The sequence below is a fragment of the Pinus tabuliformis genome, chromosome 5_2 (genome assembly GCF_031772625.1).
Source record: "Pinus tabuliformis cultivar Carrire ecotype Pingquan chromosome 5_2, CPIR1, whole genome shotgun sequence".
Lineage (NCBI taxonomy): Eukaryota > Viridiplantae > Streptophyta > Pinopsida > Pinales > Pinaceae > Pinus > Pinus tabuliformis.
This window is the reverse complement of record NC_142306.1, coordinates 702051430-702073298: the sequence shown is the minus strand read 5'-3', so window position 1 is coordinate 702073298 and position 21869 is coordinate 702051430. Positions and strand designations below refer to the sequence as shown.

General features: G+C 39.0%; 1 pseudogene; it reads left to right on the top strand.

The window, feature by feature from the left end:
- Positions 1-11397: 11397 nt before the first annotated feature.
- Positions 11398-12635, top strand: LOC149161072 (uncharacterized; annotated as a pseudogene).
- The last annotated feature ends 9234 nt before the right edge of the window (positions 12636-21869 follow it).

Below are 21869 nucleotides of genomic sequence, written 5' to 3'. Positions count from 1 at the left end.
GCTGGTGCAATACCAACAACCACAATTCCAACAAGTATACCAAGGTTCTGAGCAACAGATCTTTGCGAACAGTGGACAACCGTACATTCAAAACGGTCAAAATCAACCATTTTACAATGGTCTTGTCCACCAACCTTACCAGTCATACCAGCATCAACTGCATTATGCTGGTATGCAAAGACCAACTGCTCAGGCGATCCCATCGTATCCTGGCTACGCTTCACCTAACCTGAGCCAACAGTTACCATTTGTGGCAACTTTAGAGTTACCTGATTTACAACGGTTAACAAACGATCCAATTTCTTACGCCCCTTGGTGGCCAGCGATTCCACACAAACTTCCATCGGATATTCCTAAGTTTAATGGAAATCTGGGTGAAGATCCATCGAATCATGTGATGACATTCCATCTATGGTGTTCATTTAACACCTTAAATGATGATTCGATAAGGCTTCGCCTCTTTCAGAGGACGTTAACGGGTCCAGCGGCAAAATGGTATATTGAATTACCGAGAGCTTCATTCGACAACTTCAGTACCTTAGCCACAACCTTTTTAACCCATTTTCAATTACCAATAAGGTATGAAACGGGAACGGAAATCCTTACCAACTTCAAACAGACAACGGCCACTCACATATCTGATCATATACATGAGTGGCGACGTGGTCGTAGGATGGTAAAAACATATGTTCCCGATCAGTTGTTAGCTGAATGGTTTATCAAGTCATTACTTCCTACCATCACGGAAGATGTGGCCAAGGGGGGAGTCGTAACGGAAGAGCAAGTTATCGCTCGTGCGCAATACCTAGACTTGGTCTATACCCAGTCTGGCACGCTCTACGACAAAATACCTGACGCCCCTAGACCGGAATTCTCAATTCCTCCTCCTCCTAAATCAAACAATGACTCTCACACCGGCGATGGGGTGATTGGCACGACAAACGTGAAAGCGACAAAGGCTATATCCAAGAAAGCCCGTAAGATTTCAGATCAAAATGCAAAAGACGAAATTCTTGCTTCGGAAGTAAATGCCGTATCGACAGATAAGGCAAAGAAACCAAACAACCAGGAAGCAAGAAGAAACAAAACAAAGGGAAGAAGAAGAAACAGGATGAGTCATCACCTGAAAAAACTTCTTCAAACCCTCCTGGAAATAGGAAACCCCCTACTTCAGGGTGTCAAATATGTGACGAGCGTCATTGGACAAGCGAATTTCCATACAAAGCTGAGCTTAAGAAATTATTTAAGAGTTCAAAAACCTCAGCAGTGTTAACTGATCCGTTTCCAAATCCAGGAACAAATCTGGTTGATAGTGGAGATGCTTCCCCGTCTCAAGTGCTAATGTTGTCGGTTTCAAAACAGCAAAATAATGCTTTGATCTCGACAAGGAACAAAGATTACGGGAATCCGCAGCTATCGAACAACAAGGATAAAGATCAACCAAGTAGTTCGACAACAACTTCGACAGAAGTTGTAACGCCACCAATAATACCTGAATTAATAATAAAACCGCCAAAGGGAGTAGTACACAAGTCGACATTTAATCCTCACGCTAGGGCAGCGCAGCATTATAACATAGTGGAAGATTTGGCCCAATCGCCATCTGCTATGTCGACTCTTGAAGTACTACAGAATTGCCCATCCCAAAGGCAGGCTTTGTTATCAGCTATCGGTGGGGTTGACCCAAAGGATTCCAATCTTGTATCCTTCAATCATAAAGGATACGATCCTCAGTTACCAGCTCAACTAGCTTTCCTTATTCAAGTGAAAGCCCTTAACAAAACCGTTCATCGAACGATTATTGATGAGGGGGCATCCACATATATTATGTCGATGAGTTGCTGGAAAACTTTAGGATCTCCAACCTTGTCGCGATCTTCGACAACATTAAAAGCATTTGATGGACGATCGTATACCCCATATGGTATCCTGAATAACTTGAAAGTTGAACTAGGAGGGAAAACAGTAGAAATAGATGTCAAAGTCATTGATGGGAACCTTGACTACAACATCCTACTAGGAAGACCATGGATCTATGCCATGGCAGCTGTCGTGTCGACCTATTTCAGAAAGATTGCATTCCCTTTCCAAGGAGGGATTACAATCGTCGACCAGCAAAACTTCCTCCCTAACGGTTCTCAAGTTACGGGAAGCATTCCAATGATCCATGGAAGCACCCATTCGCTTCAAAATATCGGAGTAGGCCTACTAAAAGACCCCATATTAATGGGAACTTTCGCACTTCCACCTCCAATCAATATAGGAGAAGTAGCGTCGGTAGGAACCTGCAACATGATATCTTCAACACAAAAGATTTCAGAAGACGATATTGACATGGATCATGCAATGGTTTTGCCCCCAAGCCCAATGGAGATATTGTAGCAATCAATGTTCCTAGCATGGGAGGCAAACCCAAATCAACGCTCATCATGCGTTTGGGTAGATAGGTCTAGAGAATATGGTACCCCTTTGGATCCTTGGTCGCGAGTGCATGGAACCGACGAAGGAATTATCCAATCAATGTTGATTGAAGGGGCACCATGGAATGATAGCCACCATCGTTCCCTTCTTCCGGATTGTGAAGAAGATACTCAAGATGACCTTTATCATCCTTCAGTTTTTGAATTCCTATCAAACACTGTAAATACGGTGGATTCCGAGCGAAACCTATCTAATATTGAAGAGACTATAACCATAAATATCTCGACCAAAACAGATGTTGTAGAGAATATTTATGTTGGAAAATGTTGTTCTCCTTCAGAACTGGAAATATATAACGCTCTTTTTCGCGAATTCAGAGATGTCTTTGCTTGGTCATATGATGAAATGCCAGGCATCGACTCAAGTATCGTTGAACATGAAATTAAGATGTATCCTGATGTCAAACCGGTAAGACAACGGCTACGGCAGGTGCACCCCAAGAAAGCCGCTGCCATTAAGGCAGAAGTTGAAAAACTTCTCCATGCTGGTTTCATCTACCCGGTTCCTCTAACCGATTGGGTATCGAATATTGTCCCTGTTATGAAAAAACAAGGAACAATTAGAGTGTGCGTCGATTATAGGGATGTAAATCAAGCTTGTCCAAAGGACAACTACCCTACACCCTTTATCGACCAGATAATTGATGAATGCGCCAGATGTGAAATCTTTTCATTTATGGATGGATTCTCCGGGTATAATCAAATAAATATCCGCCCACAGGACCAGTCAAAGACTGCATTCATTTGTCCATGGGGCACATTCGCATATCGAAAATTACCCTTTGGTTTAAAGAACGCTGGGGCGACGTTTCAGAGGGAAATGAATTATGCCTTCCATGACATCAAGAACATCATTCAACCATACCTTGACGACCTTCCGGCTCACTCGCAAAAGCGGACTGATCATCCGCAGCATTTAAGAGCGATATTTCTACGTTGCCGACACTACAAGATACGACTCAATCCACACAAATGTGTATTTTGCGTCAGTTCTGGTCGTTTACTTGGCTTTGTAGTCTCCAAGGATGGAATTTGTCTTGACCCCTGTAAGGTTCAGGCAATCATAAATTTGCCTCCACCTTCAAATTTGCTTCAGATTCAGAAACTCCAAGGGAAAGCAAACTTTCTGAGGAGGTTCATTCCAAATTACGCAGAACTTGCTAAAGGTTATACACGTCTTTTGAAAAAGGAAGTACCTTTTGTCTGGGATCAGGTTGCGCAAGCTTCCTTTGATGCTTTGAAAGATTCCCTAGTAAAAGCATCATTAATGTATGCCCCTGACTATCAAAGAGACTTTAACCTGTATCTGGCTACAGCGGATACGACCATTGCGACGGTTTTAGTTCAAGAAGTCGATGGAATTGAACATCCTGTATATTATTTAAGTAAAAACTTAAATGATACAGAAAGCAAATATTCTTACGTTGAAAAGCTAGCACTTGCTGCTGTTCAAGCGATACAGAGATTTCGACATTATGTCCTCTTTTAGAAAACTACCATTCTATCAGATTGCAAAACCCATGACTTATATATTGTCGCGACAATTGCTGGGGGGCAAATATTCAAAATGGATAGCGATCCTTCAAGAGTTTGATCTGGAATTTGTAAAATCCAAATCGAAGAAAGCTCTAGTTTTCGCAGAATTATTATGCAATCTTCCATCGTCGTCCAACGATGAAACATCCCAAGAATCAATCGTGGACGAAAGTTTGTTTCTGATATCAACAAGCAATGAGTGGTATGGAGATATAATTGTTTATCTCCAAACCCAAAAATTTCGGCCAAACACCTCCCACTCAGAACAAAAACGTATTCGATACCAAGCAAAAGACTACATGATCGTCGGTGATACACTTTACCGTCGTGGTGTCGATACAGTTCTGAGAAGGTGCCTCACCCATGAGGAAGCTGAAAAAGCCCTAAATGAGTGTCATTCAGGCGCTTGTGGGGGGCATCAATCTGGATATGCTAAAGCACAAAAAATCTTACGAGCAGGATACTTCTGGCCAACCATGTTCAAAGATTGCATAACCGCATTCAGAAGTTGCCATGCTTGTCAAATTTTTGATAGCAAAACCAGAAGACCACCCGCTCCGCTACAACCAATAGTAGCTGTTGGGCCTTTCGCCAAATGAGGCATCGATTTCATGACATGTAACCCCACCTCGACCGGGGGGCATGGGTATATCATAGTCACGGTTGACTATTTTACCAAATGGGCCGAGGCGATGCCTACATTAGATAATACTGGTGAAACAGCTGCCCTTTTCTTTTTCAATCATGTAGTCGCCAGATTCGGCATACCACATGCCATAGTTACAGATCATGGATCGCATTTTCGCAATCACATGATGGTCGAATTAGCTGCCAAACTAGGGTTGTCTCACGACAGCTCTACTCCATATTATCCGCAAGCTAACGGACAAGTTGAAGCAATCAACAAAGTCCTGAAGCGCATGTTGCAAAGGATGATTGGGGTTCACAAAAGAAGATGGCACCTAATCCTGTACTCAGCTTTGTCGGCCTACCGAACATCAGTAAGGAATGCAACCGAATTCACACCTTTCCAACTGGTGTATGGCCTGGAAGCAGACCTACCAATCCAGTGTGAAATCTCGTCTCTTAAACTCGCAATTGATATCCTCCCCGGAACTTCAGAAGAAGAGGCTCGTTTCTTGGAGTTAATCCAATTGGATGAAACCCGTCGTGACGCCGCTTTGGCTAATGAAGCCCATAAGAAACGAGTCAAGGCGCAGTTCGACAAAAATGTCAAACCCCGTGTCTTCTCGGAAGGTGACTTGGTCTTGCTTTACGACCAAGAATCCGATAAATTGGGAGCTGGTAAATTTAAGTCTTTATGGATGGGCCCCTATATTGTTAAAAGGGTATTAGCAAAAGGAGCCTACGAGTTAATGGATTATGACGGAATTCCACTGGCGCAACCTCGTAACGGGTTGTACCTCAAGCGTTACTATGCCTAATAGTAACCTGTATGCTTTTGTTATATTTTTGTTTTCGCTAAAGTGTTTATTTTGGTCAAGTAATCCACTTTTACATTTATTGCAGATGTCAAACCCATTGGAACCGTGTGTTGGATATGCTGACGGAGCGAGTCGTAGTTCGCGGAACCTATCCTCCGCAGCCTGGGCCATTTTTGATCCAAGTGGCGAGTTAGTAAGTTTCAGAGGTGTATGTATTGGTCAATCAACGAATAACATCGCTGAGTATAGCGCGTTGATAGAACTACTCTCTGATGCCATCACCCATGGTATACGCCGACTAATCGTCAGGCTAGACTCACAACTCGTAATACTACAACTCACTGGTGTCTACTCTGTCCGAAATCCAGCTATTTATCGCATGTTCCTAAGGGTTAAGATTTTGGAAAGACGATTTGATCTTATTCAATATCAACACATTTCCAGAAACTTAAACACATTAACCGACTCATTAGCAAACTATGTGTTAGATAGACATTTGCAAAATTTATAAAAAGAAACACATCATCAATGTTTCACATGTGGATCATATAAGTCAACCAAAATAAAACTCCGAAAATCAAAAATGTATATAGCTGTTTATGGTTTACATATAATGTTCTGTAACCAAGACAAAATCGGTCACATGACCCAAAACTCAAAATGCTAGGGGGCACCCTAGTCTAATGATGCTCGTGATAGCAAGTCACGGCCTGTGCAATCATGCGTAAGAGACGAGTCCATCGTCTGGGCACACCAGTGGTATGCCGCTGTAACTGCAACGGCAGCTCGTCAATCCTCACATCTGGAATACCGAGAGTAAGGCTCTCAACCTGCTCCTGCACAGCTGTAAGGGTCTCGGCTACATCGAGGTCACGAAGAATAACTCTTCCGGCAGCCTCTCCTGCTGGGACGGCGGCTGGCGCTCTCAGTCGAACTACTGGACGAACAGGACCAACATCTGCATGTACACATGAGTTTGATTAAAGTCTTGATAGAGTAAAGCACAAGAACATTATAAGCAAAAACAGTAAACAGTGATATGGTCAGAGATTTTACCAATAGCACCCCACTGCTCGCCAGCCGGCAGTACTAAATCTGGATCACCCCGGAAATCCATGCCAACATATGGATACTCGGCATAAAACATCTCCTGACGATCAAACCACCTGAAGAAGGTATCAGAAAATGAAATCTGAGACTGGCCTGCATGCCTAGACATGTGGTCAACCCATCTCTGCATACGTGGTTCAGTAGGAGAAGGTAAGTCGAGTGCAATGTACTGAGGCTGCATCAGTGGTATCTTCTCCAAGGCAAAGGCGGTCAAAATAGAACCAAACCCAAAGTTCTTCAACCTCCCGTTCTTTACCTTGGTCAACTGTTCTTTCATCACATGAAGTACTGCATCGCACCAGTTGAACACTTTCGGTTGGAGGCACTCCAAGGCATGCTGCATATAGGATCTGTTGGCTACATGAAGAGACGCACTACCGGCCATCCTACCAAAAGTAAACAGGATAGCCCTAAGGGGCCTGTCAGTGACATCACGGATGATGATCTTGCCGTCTTTACTCGGCTGAGATCCTTCCCTGCAATACTGGCGGACATAATCTCTCACAGAATCGCTCCCCCGGACCGAACCTGACAAAGAGATGGGGGCACCTCGCCTCGACAAACCAGTCAAGAAATAGATGTCCACTGCTGTCAAGGGGATAGATTTGCCCCTAATCTGGAAAACTTGGTTGTCAGGATCCCAAGCATCGAGCAAATATTGCAGTAGGTTGATCTGCTGTCTCATGCTAGAAATGCGGAAGAACTTCAGCAAGCCACAGTTCCGCAGCGCGTTTACTGTAACTGGATCATGTAGGGCAATCATGTCCTCTTCTTCATGTTCTCGTTCTCGCCATGTAAGGGTCATTTTGCTCAAAGATCCCTGCAAAACAAACAAGAGAAGGAGTAAGATCCTGATTTTGATGAGAAACAGGCAAAATTTTCATCAAAAACTGTGCAACAAATTCCCCTTTTTCGCCCAACGCACCTGCAGGAGTGTTCCACCTGCGTTGAATGCCAAACTGCCTTCATACTGGCCAACATTCAGCGCAGGTTTCGATAGGCACAGGGTGCGTTGATGGCAGAACGAGCCCATCAAACCCCAGGGGCTCAGAAAAACAGGAAAAGAAGCACAGAATGCAAAAAGGAAACCATGAAATGAAAGAGCTCGGGTTTAGCTCCTACCTGGTCCAGACGGCGCCGAGAATCGTCCACAGAATCTCCCGAAATCAGCTGATGAAAATCAAGGGGGAAAAGCACCTCCAAAGCTCCAACAAACCAAGTTCAAATGAAATGGTAAAATGAGAGGTAAAAACACTTTTTAATTGCTTTTCACGTAGTTCAAAGTAAAATATTAGTGTTTTAATCTCATTTTCAAACAAATATTGTTCATTTCTGACTAATTTGATGAAGCAGTTGAAAATGCAGTACTATCTTTGAAAGAACAAAGCTATTTATGGTAAAAAATCAAAGCAAGACCATCTTACCGAGCAGTTTTAGTCCATAGTTCATGCTCGTTAAAAAATAAACAAATCCGAGCAGTTTTAGCACATAGTTCATGCTCGTTAAAAAATAAACATAAGATCGAGAAAATGTTTCAACCCGCGTTTAAGCTCGTTAAAAAATGAACTGTTACGGTAAATGACCACCGTGAATGTAGTACTTCAGCCATTAAAGCCTTGGTCGTGTTTGCTCGTCACCTCCACTTTTCCATTGGCCGATCATTCACCTCCATTTGATTGTTTACCCATTTTGAGGAACAGCTGCGAAGAGTGATTTCACTAGCCATCCTTGTGACACTGCCGTGATTTGGAAATTCCAATCCTTCCCTGGAATCAGCTGCTACCCATTTTATCACTCGTTCCTCAAAAGACGAGTCTTCTTTAAGCTCTTTTCATCTGACTCGTAAAATATGAAAAGATTGCCGAGTTTTGGCCTTCCAGCTCGTTAAAGTGACCGGAAGTGCTATCCCTCCTCTAGATTTTAATCTTTTTGGACCTGAGGGATTATTGCACAAAAAGATCGAGCGCTTGTTTTATTCGGCTCGTTAAAGCTATCGAAAATTCATCCCTTCTGTATTGTTTTATACTTTTTCGGACTTAAGGGATTAGATGACGAAAAAGGACTTTCGGAGTTAACTTTATGTACCTTTTCAGACTCTCTAAAAATGAAAAGGACCGAGTTATCCTTGTCGTTAGACTTGTTAAATGCATTAAATAGCGACAAACTTGTCTTTAGACGAGAACGAGTTTCACTATCGCTAGGCTCGTTAAAACATAGCGATGGGTTTGCCCGAAGGGCAAATTATAGAACAAGCATATGTTATCCTCCTCAAGCTTGACAAAAATAAAGAGGTACTGGTCAGCAATGACTGGGGAAAAAATGGGAAAAACTCAAAGAAACTTTATTGGTAGCAAGTCACTCTTGAACATGACACTTCTCCTCCGTACCACAATCGGGTTGGGTTGTTTCATTCACCGGTCACATCACCATGGTCTCGCCATACCATCCATATTTGGGGTAAATGCTACCAATCCATCGCATAAGTGTCGCCACATGTTCAAGAGAAGTCGTTCAGAGAAGTCACCTGTGTCCCATCCACTACCATACATTATACTCTTTCATGACCGCCACCCTGAATCATATATCATCAGATCGTTTTCACCTCCATCAAAATCATTTGCTCCATTCCGTGTCATTGATGTGGGATTCATTAAGGCCCTCCTTTGACGGATCGCTTCTTGTCGACATCAGCTCATTATCCAAGAAGTTGATCTAGGAACACCCCCTTCAGTACTTTGAAGCTTGCATGCCTCAATGGCAAGTTTCTCACTTCCGGCGACAGGTATACATCAATGACCTTCGACCAAAAGATTTTGCGTGGTGTTCGACGCCAAGTCCTCTATTCACACCACGTGAATTGTACTACAGTACCTTGAGGGTCATCATCATTATCGGTGATTCCTCTCGCGCTTGTTAACAGTTTACATCATTGACTGGTAATCAAGCGATGTCTTTCCATGTTCGACTTCAAAACAATTCTCACATGGATCGACTTGTACTTAGAGTGAAGATCGGACGAGATTGAAGACCCCGGATCTAGTTTCGTCCATCCGTGCTGCGATATATATTCAGAAAAATAAAAACATGGAAATGTACAGCTTTGTAGCACAGATAATCATCCTACCAAAAGGATGATGGCTCTATCAGAATCATCAGTCTATCATCAGACAATTGTCTGTCCTATGTACATGAAAATTAATTTATAAAGCTGAGCATGGGAATGCCCGCCTCAGCTAGATCATGAAAACAGTATGAAAATAATGTATTGTATTGTATCTTATTACAGGTCTCCTCCCAGCATTGAAAGAACTTCGGATCCTCCTAATAAAGCATTTCACCCGATAAACGGCCTCATACTTTAGGGGGCAACTGTTATAGACATTTTTGTGCCTTACAACTCTGAGCATGAAATGTCCATAAACCAAGGGATCCAAAGTCCCTAAATATGTTGTTCCTACCCCTAGAGGAACAAGGCCAGCAAACCACAGCAATTCACAGAAGTTCTCCACCAGAAACTGCTCAAAAACAGTCAAATCAGGATCATTTCAGTGGCTCCACTGGCCACCTGCGTTGAAAAGCACCCCAGTACACTAGCTAGGTGTGTTGCAACGCACCCAAATGCACTACCAGGGTGCGCTGAACAGGAAATGACAAATGGCAGTGCCATTCCGCGAGGTGTAAAGACTATGGAAGCTTCCAGAATCTTCCTCCATGACACTTGCCTTGCTGAGTTCGACTAAGTGATGAGTAAGAGGCTCTTAGTCTCCAAGTGGAAGCAAGAACTGACAGAGAGAGAGGACACTAGTCAGATCACAAGCTGACTCATCCCCTCTCCAAACATCTATATATGGATCTCTCATCCATGAGATCCGGAGGCTGGAATTTTGATATTGATGTTATCACTTAAGAATTCTGATTTCAAAACCACTCACATTAGCTTGATGGTAAAAAAGGTCAGTGCTAGTCTAATTTTGATTTTTGTTTGCCTTAGAGTCCGAGTCTTAGGAGTCTTGAATCAACTATGCATTCTCATTCATTACCGGTCACATAACCATGTGTCAGTTTTGTTCAAAGGTTACTGTGTCCCACAAAGCTCTTTAGGTGATTTCGTAGGGCCTGTAATCATTTTAAAGTGGTTTCGCAGCACATAAATCCTTTTATCAGTTTCGCAGCGCAACATGTTTTAATTAATTTCGTAGCGCATAATTCATATTTTGTACTCACTGCGCTACAAAATCGGGGATTTGTCCTAATCCATAGCCAATCTTACACAGCTGTCATATCCATCAAAATCCATTATCAGTGATCAGCTTATACCCTTTGCCTGTCAATTCGACCGCTTATCCTTATCATCAGGTCATTAGGTGTCGTCGTAAGCTCAGATTGCAAGTTTCAAAAGAAGACATAGAATCTCGAAGCCTCAAAGTTCATGTAGCTGTGAGTTCATGCTCACACCTTGGTGGTGCAGAGATTGGGCTGCGACAGGTGGAGTTGGATATTATGTCATTTGGGCTGCAAAAGCAGAGAAGGTTATGTGATATTCAAGTTACAGTTTCGTTAGATATGTTGGCATGAGAGCAGGTCGCGATGGTGTGGATTATGGTGTTTCCTTTGATGTCGAAAGTGGTGTCCAAGTCGATTGGGAGAATTCAAAACTTTTGATGAACAAATCCTTGCTCTGTATTTCCAGTGGATGGGCATGAGATAATTGAGCTCCAGAATGGAGCGGAGTATTGCATATTGGAGTGGAGTATTGCATATTCGAATCTACAAGCACCTATTACAAGGCCTATGTTCATGCCCTCAAGGTTTTAAGAAAGCCAGAAATGGAGAATCTTCAGTTCAACGAACAGCTCGTATATCTTAAAGCTAGGGTACAGGATGTTGAATATAATGTTGATTGGCGTGAGGTTTGTAAGGATCAGTGTGATTCCGTTGAGGAAAGCCCGGAACTCATATTATCTAGTCAGAGATATCAAAATGTAGCAGAGTTTGAGTTAGTGTGGTGGAACAGAGGAAACAGTGCAAAGAGAAAGGTCTCTATTTGGCGTCCTATTCTTCCACCTGGATGCTTTTATGTCGGTGATATTGCAATTCCAGGATATGTTTCGCTAGGTTGTATTGCAAGTAAGAGTACAATGAAACCTGAGGAAACTACTTTATTATGATGTGTTCGTAGTGATTTGGTAAGTGGAGGTCAGTTTCCTGATAACAGCATTTGGGACACAACCGAAATTAAACATACGAGAGAAGGCTTCAGCATATGGACACTAGATAATGAGCTTGGCACATTCATTGTGAGAAATGGATTCAAAAGGCGTTTCTAGAGGAAGTAAGTGACATCACAGCTCTTGTCGCTCTCAGATTCATGGTTCACAACCATGATAATCTCTTCATTGCTGCCGAAGCAACACATGCTGTGGGCATCTCTGTCTTGATCTACAAGCTCTTCAAGGAACGGAACTGTGCAGGCTTATCACTTAAATCTCAGGAGCTTACTGTTATATTCTTAGCAGTGAGGGTGTACTGCAGTTTTTTTATAGAATATGATATACACACAGTGCTTGATTGTGCAACATTAGTCACCACTTTGTGGGTGATTTACAGGTTACGTTTCAAGTTGAAGGCAACACATGATGAAGATCTGGATAATTTTCCGTTATATTATGTGGTGATTCCATGTGCAGTACTTGCCCTTTTTATCCATCCATCAACATCCCATAATATTGTAAACAGGATACTTTGGGCCTTTTGTGTTTACTTTGAAGCTGTTGCAGTTTTACCCCAGCTTCGCGTGATGCAAAATACAAAGATAGTTGAACCATTCACAGCCCATTATGTGTTTGCATTGGGTATTGCAAGGTTTTTCAGCTGTGCACATTGGGTACTCTAGGTTTTGGATAGCCGTGGCTACTTGTTTTGCATTGGGCCATGGCTTGTGGCCGTTCATGGTACTTTGTTAGAGATTGTTCAGACTTTTATTTTGGCAGACTTTTGCTACTAATATGTTCAAAGTGTTGTAGGAGGGCAACTTGTGTTGCGGCTTCCTTCAGGAGTGGTGTGATTTAAATCTAATGGCTCCACTGAAGTTTCTATGGAACTGGTGTATGCTTTGGATTTGGTGCCAAAATGTGCTTTTCCGCAAAAGCAATTACTTCTTGCAGCAATTGACATGGCGGATGCAGGCTCAAAATCAGGAGGTTATGTAGTATACTCAACTTGCTCAATTACGGTTGCAGAGAATAAGGCAGTCCAGAATCCTTACAGAACAGGCTCCTGATCCATTTGTTAATTTGGAAAAGAATGAGACTATGTCTAACAATGCTTGTTCTCATCCTAGAACCACATCAAAGCTCTTCTTACCCGATAGCCTTACTCTTTCAACATCACTTCAAGTCTTATCATCTGCGTTATCTTCTTCACATCCAAGAAGCAATAACCTAAACTCCACTGGTCCTCCAGTATATGATCAAAGTCCAGTGAGTAGCATTAACGTTATTGGGCCAGAGGAATTATTGATAGAAAATGAAAAGGGAAGGCAATTTAATAATGCAGAAAAGCCTGAGGGGAAGAATTTTCGAATTGGATAGTTGATAGAGAAATTTGCTTCAGACATTGGTGTTAGAAATGATGAAAATATGGGCAAGATGATGCTTCAGAATAGTTTGAAGGATAAGTCAGAGGTGGATCCTTGTGGAAATTTCATAAATAAAAAAAATCAGCAGGGAGCCCATCAGGCTCAGATGTTCATGTGTCTTCTAGTGGCATTGTTCAAAGACATGCCTACTCATTGTTGCAGGTACGTGAGGTAGATGGTCATAAGCTTGTGCAGATACAGAATCCTTGGGCAAATGAAGTTGAGTGGAATGGTCCATGGTCAGATGCTTCACCTGAATGGACTGATAGGATAAAACATAAATTGAAATACACTCCTCAGGCAAAAGATATATACAAGTGGTAGTACAGGGAAACCAAAAAATGCATCAGGCTTACATGCTTTAGCTGGTCTTGTGAACTTGACAATTCTGGATCTGGAGATGTGCTCAGGGATTCATGGTGGATTGGTGCATCTAAAAGGGCTTACAAAATTAGAAGCATTGAACATTGGATGGTGCAATTGTATAAAGAACTCAAATTCAAACCTATGGCTGGGCTTACAAACTTGAAATGAACTGCAAATTTCTCGAAGTCTTGTTGCTTTGTCATGTCTCAACATAAAATCATTGTTGGTTTTGATAAGGCAGTGGAAACCATGAAGACAGGGGAGATTGACCTGATTAAAACAGAACCTGAATCATGCAGCGTGCTGTCTTAAATTGAAAGACTACCAGAAAGCAGTTAAACCATGTTCAGAGGTGTTAGAGTTTGAATCACAAAATATGAAAAGACAAATTGAAGATCTGAAGGCACAGCTAAGCCAGCTTGAAGGACCTGCTAAATGAGTTTTCATTTCAAGTCTAAAGAAGTTTTTGGCAATCAAGCACTCGGTTAATAAAGGTCTCAGGTTAAAAGCAAGCTGTTTTAAAAAAAAACTCAGCAGTTTCGTAGCGCGCTACGAAACTGCTGTAGGTGATGATTTTAACGCAAACAAGCAATTTTTAATTATAAGCAGGAATTTTGAAATGGGAACACCTAAAGGGCATACAAAGCATTATCTGAAGATATCTAACAGTTAATCAGATCAAGACAGGTGGAAGCTTAAAAAAGGTGGAATATTTCAACCCAATTTTAAATTTCTGTTGTAAAGCCCCTTTATCACCGTTCAAGAGGTATCAAACGATTTGCATACAAGGAACTCTTGCTTGCACACATGTTCATTGATGAAGCTTACAACGCATCAAGAACGTGGCAGTTTTCCATGTTTTGGGTTATTAAAGGCTAGAAGACATGCTTCTGTACATTCGAACTTTTTGAGGAAAACTGAAGCCGAGAAGCAAGGGAAATCTCCTAATACTTCTGAGCAGTTAAAAGGTTCAGCGTTCAAGGTCAATATGGAGCATTAAACATCCAGCTCAGCCAAATCGAAAGAAGACCAGGTGTCAAGGAACAAGGAGAAGCCATTATGCATGGAAAATGGAGTTACAGTCATAGTTGATTTAGAACTCTTAAAAACTACAGTCAGCACTTTATTGTATTTATTAGTTTGTTAAATAGTTGATAGGTGTCATTAGAGGTAGTGATCGAATTCCCCTCATGCTGGAGGAGGAATCTCGATCATTGAGAATAAGAACTCTATATATAGCTGAAACAGCAATGTAATCAGGGTTGGAAAATTTTATGACACAGCTTGTATTTGGCTTATGTAAACACTCATTTCAGTAATATAATTTCAGTTTTACTTCTCAGGATTCATGAAGGATTTCTATGTTCAGAATGTGTGATTTTATCCTTCCCTTAATGTTTTTTACAGTTGTGTAGATGTATAATCACTCAGAATTCACTGATTGTGCTCTGATTTCCTGTATAAATCTATAAACTGTGGTTCCATATGTGTTATGTTCTGAACTTCAAATTCAGAATGCCCTGACTGCCATGTAAGATTAAGTTCACTATTACATTGAAGTGTTAGTAACTCCATAGGCCCAATGGAAACTTGTTTAATATATTTCCATCATTCATTTTTGTCACAGTTATTTCACAAAGAGTTAGCCATCTTATCTTAATCAAAATCATAAACCCCTCTAGAGAGAGCCCTCTCAGGTTGAGGAGGCTAAGCCTCAGCCTAAAGTAGGTTTGAAATAGTTACTTGAAGTCTTCCTGGTCTGCAGCCTTCCAGGGCCTGATTTTGAGATAACAATTGCAAAGAATTGCTGTTGGTTTGAGATTGAGATCATTGGGTGCTTTATGCTTTGAAGGGAGGTGAAGAAGGGATTCCTTTGCTGGGAGGTAGATGCTGGATTGGAACTCACTTGGTTGTATCTCCTCTTGAACCTTGTTATTTCATCAATAAAACTATTTGAGTTTCTCCTACATGCTGATGTGTCTTTGATGTATGATTGCATTAGTATGTTTAGCTTATTTCTAATCCTGAGCTAGTTATGAATATGAATCTATGTCTTTGTGTAGTTTTCCCCTTTTGTGATCTTGCAGGAACTTGGTGAAGTTGGGCGAGCGAGAAGGCAAGTAGCTGGGAGCTCTCAAAGAGAAGAGAAACCGGATCAAAGGACAAACGGAAGACACCGGTTAGTCCATCCCATCTCTCTTCATTCTTAATTCATAAAGGAAGAATACTAGAATAGTTGTTTCTGTTTGTTGCTAAGGCACTATCACACCTTAGGTGGATAGGGTCGCCCTGCATAGGCACTTTTCCCCACAACACATTCAGATAAGCTCGCGCATCATATACACAATATACTTGCAATTATTATTCAATCATGCATTAAACCCCTGAAAAGATACACAGAAATGTAGTAAAACTTCTCTTTATTAATACTTCAGATGGTTATAGACTCGACTCGCCCCGCGCACTCAGCTGTAGGAGTCTGTGCACTCAGCTATGAACTTTTAAGCCTCTGCACACTCTGCTGCAAAGCCTTCTCCTATTCTATGACCCAAAGACCCACTTTACACACTTAGACTCAATCTTTCCTCTTCATATTTCATGTCATTATTGATTATCTTTTACAACTTAGAGCCTTGCTCTATTTATACAATCCCATGGTCCGTGGACCATGGGTAGGTCTATCAACCCGACATTACATTACAACAACTAGGGCGGACAACCTTGTGACTCTATTATACTTTCGTGCCCCGCGCCCACAATTCACGAAGATTTTACAAAAGACTTGGTCAAAACTTGGGCTTTAAGCCCCAAAACATGCCTTGGGAGGATTCCATGCCCAACAATCATCTATTAAGAATTTTGTCATATTGTTATAAAATATTTTGGTTGTGAAATATGTTATGGTTTTTGGACTTGTAGTATTGATAAGCCATGGTATTGGCCCATGGTATTGTAACAAAGCCTATTCACAAGTTAATAACAAAATCAAAATATAACAAATTGAATTTTATTATTTTTATTAATTTAACTTTTTATTATTAATTGAGGCCATATTTAAATGTTTACACTCATCCCAATATCATTTTTAACTTCTTATTCTTCTTTTTAATTTAGGATCTTATCCAAAAATAACAAATTCTTGTTAAAAATAAATCATTTAACCCAATTGCAATTTATATATTTTAATTTATATTATAAATATTTCTTTTATTTTTTTCATTATTAATATTTATTTTCTTTTTCATTTCCAGTTTAGTGTTGGGTTCAAATAAAATATTCACATATTACAACATCACACTGTAGCAATGCATTTTTCTCTGACTTGTTGATATCTACGTGAAAATTCCAAAAGAAGGAAGACCATCAACATGATTAATGGATTTCATAGTATTTGAACCCCAGATGGAGTTTGCATTGGAAACACCTTAGGAGAGCATCAACTATTAGATGGAGAAAGGACAAGGTCATTGGGCATGGAGATTTTGGTCATTTGTACATGGATATGAACTTGGACTCTAAAGAGTTCTTCCTTTTTACTAAACATGATTTTTGTTCTTATGGGTAAATAATTTCTAGGGTTTATATGATAAAAGCATAAATTTCATCTACAGTTGAGAGTTTAATGATCATGATAATGCAGATCTTGATTGCAGCCAACAATTCATCAAAAGACAATGCACAAGTAAGCATTTTGCATGTCCTTATTGTACAAAGGTTTTAATGATTATGATAATGCAGATGGAGAGTTCTTCCTTTTTATTAAAGATTATTTTTGTTCTTATGGGTAAATAATTTCAAGGCTTTATATGATCAAAGCATAAATTTCATCTAGAGTTGAGGGTTTAATGATCATGATAATGCAGATCTTTATTGCTGCCAAAAATTCATCAAAAGAAAATGCATAAGTAAGCATTTTGCATGTCCTTATTGTACAATGGGTTTAATGATTATGATAATGCAGATCTTGATTGCGACCAACAATTCATCAAAAGACAATGGACAAGTAAGCATTTTGCATGTCCTTATTTTACAGACCAGTTCGCTTCTCCCTAACTTTTTTAGGGTTAGAATGAATGAGATTTTATTTTTTCTTTTCACCTTTTTTTAATGGTTGATTGTTTGTGTAATGGACTCTACCATGACCAAATTCAAAGGGCTCGAGTTATGCAAGAAAATTTTCTGACAAGATGCAAATACTAGGCCTTCCTCAAACTTTGTTACATGAACTTAAAATTTCTTGTAATCATGAACATAAAATCTTTCCTGTTTCATCCTTAGATTCTGATCTCAATGCCTACAGTTTTAAACCATGTTACTATATTTTAAGTAGAATATACTTAGATCCATTAAACCTTACAACTCTCCAAGGCTTATGTTAATTTCACATAAAAAGAAGGAACCTGAATGGTTTTTGCAATTTAGACTCAATGCTTACAGACAATGATTAAGAATGGAAGAACCCAAATGGTCTGATATATTTTACCCACCCATCAATTTCCAAAACCTTTGCTATTATTCTAAACCTAAACAGAGAGAATAGAAGAAGAAGAGTAGTCTGGATGAGGTGGACGCTGACCTGCTTGATACTTTTCAAAATTTGGGCACGCCCTTGACTAGAAGAAGAGATTGACCAACGTTGTTGTAGATGTTGTCTTTGATGGTGTTTTCATTGCTACCATGCATAGGTAGACTCTATAGGCAGTTGAGGTTATATTTTGTTTGTTATAAGAGGTAATTTGGGAGTATCTTGATTTAGTTAGGAAGTAGCTTGGCAGGTTTGTTCCTCCTATTGATAACTATTATGCTACATTGTATTTATTTTTTAGTGATAACTCCTTTTATTAAATCCACAAGCACACTTTGTCACCCATGGAAATGTCCATTTATTTCAGGATGAATGAGATGGAGACCAGGCAGTTTGAGAGGACTATTATTGTTATCGATAAGAGGAGTTCTGTGACATATATTAAAGGATCCACTGCACCATTTTATGACACCAATAATCTCCATGCCATAGTAGTGGATCTCTATTGCATCGAGGGAGAAACGATAAAGTATTACACTATAAAGAATTTGTATGTTGGGGATGAGGAATGCAGACGTGGGATTTATAATTTTATTATGAAAAGAGATTTATGCGATGGAGACAAATCAAGGATTTCATGGACCTAAGTAGAGACTAGTTTGACAATCACCTGGAAATACTCAAGCATTGTTTTGAAAGGTGATGATGCAATTGGAGAGTTCTATTCTGTTGCATTGAAAAATAGATATCAATAGGGGGGACAAAGAAGATCCATATAGGGAATAATTGCAAGAATAGGATTGTTTCCAAAATTATATCTATAGGCAAGTCAAGGAACTACTACAAAGTATTAGTGCAAGTGCAACCAAACTCTCATAGTGTAGGGAATTTTTCACAGTGTGATTTGATGCTCAATGGTGACCAGGCAGTTGCAAATACTTATCGTTACATTCAAGTACAATTTGAGTTGCATTCTAAAGTCTCTAATTTCATTTATTGATAGTCCTTCTTGTGTCCTTGTCTCTCTTAGTTTCATTGTGGTAGGATTGGAACGGGTTAAAAAATCAAGCATATTATTGATTAATATAGACACCCACATGTCACTACATGTCATTTTGTATATTCTCAATTTTTTATACAATTAGAAGTGAGCAATATGATGTGTACACAACTAAAAATACTAGCAGGCATGATGAATCCAGTCTTAGCATGGAAATCGAAACCAACAATCATAAAATATCAATAAATTTGTGACCCAATAAAAAACAAAATAAAAGATTATATGCCAACATTGTCTATTTAGTGCAAGATACTACTAATATTTCATAATTTTCAGAGATGGTGGATGCAATGAAGATGCCCTCAAGCAAAGTTAATGAATTGAAGATAAGATGGTCAGTGCAACTATTTAATTCAAATAGGCTCAATTTAGGCAATTAAAACAAGTTTAAAAATCACTAGAAACAACACCCGTGTTTATTTTAAATAGGATAAATTTAGATAATTAAAACAAGATTGAAAATCACTAGAAATACTACCCCCACATTATTGTATTTACAATTGTACAAGATAATATTGAATAAAATTATGAGCACTTCCATTTAAATTAACCGTACATAAAATAACAAACAATGTTGATGCGTTTAAAAGCTATATCCATCATTAAATATAAGATATGACAAGGATGGATCATAATTTTAAAGGATATATCCATCACCAACTATAAGATAAGAGTTAATGAGATGAGAAAAAGTTTGTCTTGATATAACATGTAAATGTCATATTACTTATAACTCATGCATATTGTATCTTATTGTGCATATGTTAATTGTATAACTTCATATTACTTATAACTCATGCATATTGTACCTTATTATGCATATGTTAATTGTATAACTTCAATCTGGGTAATTGTTTACATTTCAATCGTCAAATATGTAGAAGTTACATTACACTAGCTTAAATCTGCACGCAAATAAAATATCAGAAATATGGAAGGGGAATGAGTAATAATTTTCACACTGGTTTAAAATTTCCCCTTGGTTGGTGAAGAACCAATTCAATGCTATTTTTGGTGGAATATTAAGTTATTAACCGAAGATAAAAAATGTTAGTCTATTAAATGACTGAAAAAGGACATTTAGAATGTTATATAGAAGTTCCATTTCACGTAGCTATATCTACCCTCGCGTAACTATAATATTCCAAGTCCATTTTTTTATATAGAAGTTACATTTCATGTAGCTATAGAAGTTACATTTACATGTTTTATATAAAAGTTACATTTTACATAGCTATATCTACCGTGACATAAATATAATATTCCAACTCCATTTTTTTTCACACTTTTCAAAATTTTAAATATTTGTCTATTTTAGTGTGATTATGCGATTAAATAGTTGATATTGTTTAATACATCTCCTATTTGCAACATTTTGATTTCTTAAGTGGGATCTTGGGTAGGTTTTTGTTACTATTATATATCATGTTTTAAGTAGATGGTGTTTTATAATTCACCCAGGAGACTTTAGGAGCAACCTTGAATTGCATGTTTATTTCCATTATACATCTAATATTTGCAACCTTTTCCACATGAAGAACCCAATAGCCCATGTTGAACATGAAGAAAATACCTCAAAAATTGGGGAATATCAGTTATTCTGTTTCCAGAGAAGGCAACAACAACTATCATAGATGGCTTTTGTCAAGTTGTATTTAATGAAATCTCACTAGAATTTGCTACTAAAGTAAATCAATTGATGAATTTGAAGCTTGAAGGTAGTGTTGAATAGGTGTTACAAGGTATCTCTATAACACTATCTTTCTACATGATTCTAATGCCATGAGATGGTGTCTCAATAACACTATTGTCCAGTGAGGGGTGCAAGATATAGATAGCTTTCTCATGTCCTACAGGTAAACTGTATCATTATATTTCTATGAAATCTTAGAATGTGTTCAAAGTTTATCTCAGATAAGGAAACATGTATGTACTCTTGAATTTATCTATGTTGTAATAAGATCAAGAATAAAGTTGTCATTGCAAATAATTGGGATCTACCATGTAAGTTTACTTTACGACATGAAATTCTTGATTTGTTAGATCCTAACTAGTTAGGTTTGAATTTATTTTTGTCATTTTAATCACTGAAATAAACCATGTAAGATTTATTCACTACATGAAATTGTTTATTTGTTAGAGCCCAACTTATTAGGATTATGAAGAGTCCTCTTTCATGAAAATATTTATGAATGATCTATTCTTGCTCAAAGAATTACATATTACAGAAAGGTGGAAAGTAAATGTGATGCAGCTGAATGGTTTCTGTTTTAAAATGTGTGGAGGGAGTATAAAATCATTTTCAGTTGCATTCAAATATTTTGGTGCACCCACTAAAGTGCTTCATTTTCGTCCTGGTTAATTCCATTTCTACTATCCCAATGCTTCTAGAGGTCCTTCTCCAAACAGATCTCTTAACTATCTTGGAAGGAAATTGATTACTTGATGGGAACCCACGGATTACAATTTGATTAGGAGCAAGGGATAAGAAAGCTTCATATTCTTCAATATATTCCTCAAGTTAAAATCATATTGAACGATTTCTTTTCTATTTAATTGATACGACAATCACTCAAGCATTTGTTAGGATTTTGAGACCTTTTACAATGAATTTTTTTTTTTCTTTCTAAAGGTTATGTTCTCAATTAAAGAAATTAAAGAAAATGTAAAAATGATGAAATGGAAGGATTTTCTGTTTTAGTGCCTATGA